Source organism: Apis dorsata, unplaced genomic scaffold (assembly GCF_000469605.1).
Source record: "Apis dorsata unplaced genomic scaffold, Apis dorsata 1.3 scaffold_859, whole genome shotgun sequence".
NCBI lineage: Eukaryota > Metazoa > Arthropoda > Insecta > Hymenoptera > Apidae > Apis > Apis dorsata.
This window is the reverse complement of record NW_006263980.1, coordinates 20,257-26,971: the sequence shown is the minus strand read 5'-3', so window position 1 is coordinate 26,971 and position 6,715 is coordinate 20,257. Positions and strand designations below refer to the sequence as shown.

The following is a 6,715-nucleotide window of genomic DNA, read 5'->3' as shown; positions in this document are numbered from 1 at the left end:
TTTTTTTTTTTTTTTTTTTTTTTTTTTTTTTTTTTTTTTTATTCTTTTCTAAGCAAACGGATCGCAAGAAGAAATTTTTAAAATGTTCAAAGTACAATTATCGTTGACTATTTGATTTTTTATAACAATTCGAATATCTTTTTTATCTTTCAAGATTGTTTTAAGAGATAAAAATTTTTGAGATAAAAATCGAAACGAAGTAGAATTCCATTTAATTTAATTGGCATGAGAAATATAATTTAATTGATTGTATCTTGTTTTTCGTATCTTTCTTGCCATTGCACATATATATATATATAAAAAAAAAATCACGCGATTCTTACATCAAAAAGAGAAAAAGTCCAAGCATAAAGATGACCTTCGAATGTTCAAAACTTCTCCAATTATGAAATATATATAATCATGTTCGTAATAAATAATGCAACATGTTCGATCTGGAAACACTGTAATAATAATTTTAAAAATATTTGCTCAAATACACCTCTATCCTAAAATCTTTAAATCTTATTTCATTTTGCGATATTAATTTAAATCTATATATATTGTCTATCGATATATCTACATAGAAAGTAAATTGTCACCATATTTCTATGTAAATCAGATGTTAATTAAACGATCTTACTCATCATTTCTTAATCTGCGTTAACCACTGAACGATTATAGCGAATCCAATCCCATTCAGTTTCACAGCGTGGAAAGAAGAATAATCGCTCGTAACAACGCTTTCTCTGTTGGTAAATGAGCGATGAAATTGCGATTTTAGATTCTATCTAAAATCTCTACAATTTGAGCTTCTGAATTAAAATATCATGTAACCATTATTTTATCGATTCATTATTAAAATCAAATCAAGATTATATTATATATATATATATATATTTCATAAGATGTTAATTGAATATTTAGACCTTTAAACTTCTCGAGTTCTTTTTATCATTATTTTTCGTTCGTTTCTCCATATATATAAATCGGCATCGAATTGATATATCTTGCGTAGCAAGATTTTCATCTTGATACACATTTTAAAAGTTAATGCGTTAAATATATTGTCAAATTTGATTTATTATTTTTTCTCCTCTTCTTTTAATCTTTCAAATCATAAAAATTTTAACGAATTTTAAAATTGTTTGTTGAAGGCATAAATTAATTGATACATTATACAATTACAAATATTACAAATATAATATTACAAATATAAATTGATTAATATTACATTATAATATTGATTATAATACAATATTGATTAATATTGTTTGAATAAAAAAAAAAAATTGTTTCACGGATCTACGAGCTTTGTTTCTTTGCCAGGAAGACTATTACTATTACTACTAATTTTAGACCAAGAGGGATTGACCTTTATGGGCGAGGCACTTTCAACGTGGTTGATCATGAACGATCGTATTCTACTGTTCCGCACTTTCAAACCGCAGTTACACTACAGTCTAATCACTCTTCCTTTCATAGAGAATAGAGAAGAAGTTATCTGCTGATCCTCGAATTTTTGCATAGAAGTGAATTTTGAAACTCGTTTCCCACGATTTGTGATTTAAATTTCATTAAACTGGATATACGATGCTTAATGATCAAATGAAAACAAGATTATAAAAATTGTTAAAATTTATTTATTTTTTACAAAAATAATTTACGAAATATTTTTATTTATTAATTTATTAAAAAACGCCTTTTCTAAATCGTCATTTAATATTTGCATTATGTATATGTGTATATTAAAATAATATTCGATTTAAATGATTTAAATCGGATCAGAAATAAAAATAAAATGTCGAAGTAAAATATGCAAAGTACAGGAGACACGGAGTCGATGTCTAGGTCAAAACTGACGTAGTCAGTTCTATATCTAATCATTTATTATAAATACCATTAAATACCTTACTTCCGATCCGAGATAAACAATCTAATTTAATTCCTCTTAATGTTCCTAATTTTCTAATTTTCTTTTTCCAAATCAAATTTTGCAATAACGATCATCTCTGAAATAATTATTTCCTTTCCTCGTCAAAATTTAACTAATTTTAAGTCACTATGGTTTATTTTAAATTTTATAATTTGATCGAAATTATAGCGTACTTGTCTCTCAATGGACACAATAATATGATAGAAAGTATCGAAAGATGGAAGACAATGACACCAGTGCACATATAGTATACATAGTAAACCTTGCTTCGATCAGGTTTTTATCGCGGCTTCGAGCATAAGAGAATTAATGGAAAAATTCTCATATCCTTTCTAATCACCAGACACAATAGTCGAGTGTTTCAACTCGAGATTAAAGTTTTCAACAATGTTGTTTAAAATATTGCACAATTCGTGATTAATTCGAATCGTGTATGTATATATATATATATAAATCTAAATAGAATTTATAACAATAATAATTTGATAAAAATAATTTGATAAGATCAAGAGGATATAAATAAGGATTAATTCGTATTAATAATTTCCAAGAGTTATTACGATGATATGGATTCATTTTTATTAATTATTTGAAAGAAAAAAAACGAAGGAAATCAATCGAGGGATTATTTCGAGAAATCTTCGAGAACGTGGAAAATTTATATTATAACTTATTATATCTAACTGGAAGCACGCACGATCTGGCAATGCAGCAATAAAATCTATTTGAAATTGTAAAATTCGTTGATCTGGCTCGGTCACTGCAGCACTAAACGCGATGTATGTAAACAAATACTTAACAGAGTATAATGAAATGTTCGACATGTTTCATTATGTCCATGAAAAAGAAAGTGTGTTGAAACTGAACACAGAAATGATATATAATTTCGAAAAAATTATGTTTAATAAAAAATATGTATATTTCTTTATTATTAAAAATTTTTATGTTTTATTACATTTAATGAAATGGATGCAAAAATATTTGATCTCTTATCTCGAGCTAAAATTTGATTTTTTGAATTCGAATATTATTCGAGTGCAAATAACATTATTCACATGCTATTATTTATTATCTTAATTCTTAAATTAGAAGTTTGAAACTGATCGACTTCGATTCGTTTCTAATTCGATAAATATATGAATTATTGTTCTAAATTTAACTTCGATATTATAACATATTATATATATATATATATATATATATATAAAACAATAACATATTATATATAATTACATTATTTTTCTTTAACCAATCCATCCTTGTAACTCAATCATTAAAATTTTTTTTTTAAATTTTAAAATCAAAATTTCAATAGTTCTTTTATGATTGAAAAAATTTAAACTTCTACGTAACAAGAAAATTGATTATGAGATCAATTATTCCGTGTAATCGAGTTTAAAAATAAATGGGCAAAAAGAGTTGATGAATCGTATGCGCAAAAATGAAAATCAGAGAAAGAAAGGAACGAATAGAGAAACAAAGAAATAGAGGGGAGGAGGGAGGAATGAAGGATGGTAATCTGATGACGAGGAGATGAAGAAGGGTCAGGACAAGGGCGAACGAAGGATGGAGGATGAAAAGACTGTAGTAGCTACGAACGTTACAGAAATTATACTCGGCAGCAGAGATGGGCGTCAGCAATGACGTGTATGGAAGAGTGGGGATAGCGCGATATAGTAGATATATAATGGAAGCAATAGCTAGTGATGGCTTCGATCTAACTTCTCGGTAACTTTTTCTTATCTTTAGCATAGTTATAATCGATAATGACATACGAAAAATATATTTTGGAATATTTGAAAATGAAATGAATGTTAATATTATACTTTGAAATTATAAAAATTATAGATAAGAATTATTTTTATAATATAAGTTTGATATATATATATATATATATATATATATATATATATATATCATTTTTATGATATATTATGTGACATTATTATATAAAAAATTTTTATGATGAAAAATAATTGGAGATGATCCAAAATTGCATGTAAAAGAATAAAAGATCGAGATCGTGAAAAAAATATCATCCCCATCGCTATGAACAGCGTGGTTGGTAGCAGAGGAAATGATAGCGGAGGTGGTGCTGGTGACTCTCGCAACTCATGAGCCAATAAGGATGGATCCGAAGAAGGTGAATGTGGTAGTAACATCAATGTGTTAGCAAAACATTGATTCTCAACTTGTTTTTTATTCCTTCGAGACTAAACATATTGTTTTCTTATTTTTATTATTATTTTATTCATTATTACACATATGAAAAATATTTCCAATGATGCAATAATAAAAATTTACCATGCATTTTACTAATTAAAATATCTAATATCGTATTTATAAATTTTAATTATAATTATAATTAAATTACACGCGTATTTGATGTTTTATTATTAAATGTAAAAATTTTATTCATAAGTATGTTATGCATCTTTTGTATTACGTTTCAATTGAAAGCCAACTATATTAAGTTATCTGTATGTATATTATACATACGTATATTGATATTATTGTTTAAATGAACGATAGATGGAAAAGAAAAATAAATATAAAAAGAAGAAAAGATCTCATATCAAAAGATATTTTTTTTTATTTGTCATACAATATTGAACACGAAGAGAGAAGAGAGGAGAAGAAACAGAAATCCATCTTAACCTAATATGCAAATAGAATCTGTTAATTTAATCTATAATTTCAGTCTCTTTATTCATCCGTTTAATTCCGTTTTCTCTTTAGATAAAAGCTCGTGAATAATTTAAATTGATAAAGAAATATTTCTTAAAAAAAAAAATAGTTTAAAAAATATAAAATTGCTCGATCCTCTATATATTTTTTATTCACTGGATTTTTTATAATTTTTAAACAATTAATTTTAAAATATATCATAAAAATTAATTTTAAAAATTATTACGTATATTGAGATCAATAAAGTTATAAATCTATATGTTAAACCTAAATAAAAAGCATATTATTCAAGATTTATAAAAATTATTCAATGTCTCATGGTAATGATCGTTAATGTTATACAGATAACATTATATATTATATAGATAACATAAGATGAAGAAAGAAGAGATTTGAGAATCACTGCAACAGAGATAACCATGCTACTAATGGACGAAATAGTAGTAGTGTCGGTAATGGTGGGGATAAGGGGTTGTGGTGGTTGCTTGTCAGTGGTGGTACATAGAGGCAACGTGCTAACCGTGTGAGGGGAAACAGCCATGAATGAAAGTAGCGCGTATCGATTTACCCGTGCCGCCCTAGATAAAATATGGTAAATAGTGAGCCAAAATGGGCTACGAATGAAAAATGTCATTGCACATAATGCCATTTTTTTGGCCGTTTACCAACCAGAATTTCCTTTATATTGGATCGCTTATATACAAATATTTAAAATTTCATAAATACAATCATCTGAAAAAAATGCATAATTGAATTGAATAGTAATGAAAAAAATTAATTGTAAATTATATTGCAAGAATTTTTACAATGAATCTTTTGATGATTTAAAAGATTACTAATATTAAAAAATATAATATACTAATATTAAAAAATATATAAAAAAAATTTTCTTTTGTAAGTATTAAAAGAAATTTTAAATTAAATTTTTTCTGCATTTTTAAATTCTTATTTTTAAAACAAATCCTTAAATTTATCTTATAATTAATTAATAAATCTTTAATAATGTTAATAAGCATAATATTAAACCAATTTTTTGCATTTGACAAATTGATAAAGAGCAAATAATAATCATTAATTGTATTATTTCATTATCATATCAACAAAATAACTTAAACTTATAAAAAATATTTATTATTTAAATTAAATATAATAAAACTTCAGATATATAGATTATAAATTACAATTTTTAAAAAGTTTACTAAATTTAAATCGGAAAATGTATTCGATGTAACACAGATCAATGGAACGATTGCAGCGCTATAGATATATCACTATCTAAAATTATTGTCTCTGGATGCCGCCATTACCCATTCATACGATTTGTCCAAGTCCCTTGCGCATCAATGGCATCAAAATATATCATTCAAAAAGACACCCAATTTTTTCCGCAATAGAACACAATCTCAAAGTCTTAATTATTGCTCGAATCCAACAAAAAAGATGCAAGAAATGCATCATCCTGAATCACTGATTCTAAGAAAAATTTTGAGATGCTTTGATGCACCAACAGATTGCAGATGCACTCTATAACACAATTTATTTAATAATCTTTCTTTTGAATCTTTTTTTAAATCAACTTAACTCAACTTTAAATCAATTTAAAGATTGTTTTAAAATTTCTTTTAAAATGTTCTCTTTAAATTTGTCAACATGATATTTGTTAATTAATATATCTATTTTTGCTATTATGAAAATATATCGAAATAAAAAGAATTGTATTATGAAAATATATTGAAATGAAAAGAAAACGTGCTTACGAAACACAATATCCATTATAAAATCTGACAGATAATAATACGGAATGAAAGTTGAAAAATCAAAGATATTCGCCTACCTTGGTCATGACAGGGGTGGGATCTTCATGCTTCCATGAAAATTTCACACAATTAGTCGTCAATTCAGCAATATATTCCGGTATCGTCGAACGAGAGCGATATCACTGAAACGGTTGACCACCATTTCCACGCCATAACACGTCAAGAACGCACGATGAACGTTACTCACATGACATATCGCACGACAAGATTAATCGAAGAATCATTGATAAATAGTAAATCGACATTCGTCACGCGGTATAAAGAAAATTTGCGCGACCAAGTGGTAAACACGTTT

The 6,715-nt window shown here is 26.2% G+C and overlaps 1 protein-coding gene across 2 annotated transcripts in view; it reads right to left on the bottom strand.

The window, feature by feature from the left end:
• Positions 1 to 6,715, bottom strand: part of LOC102681878 — a 26,223-nt gene extending 19,508 nt beyond the window's left edge. For both annotated transcript variants that reach the window (XM_006623225.2, XM_006623226.2), the window contains exon 1: positions 6,438 to 6,715. The gene's annotated coding sequence lies outside the window, so the exon portion shown is untranslated. The remainder of the gene's footprint in view (positions 1 to 6,437) is intronic.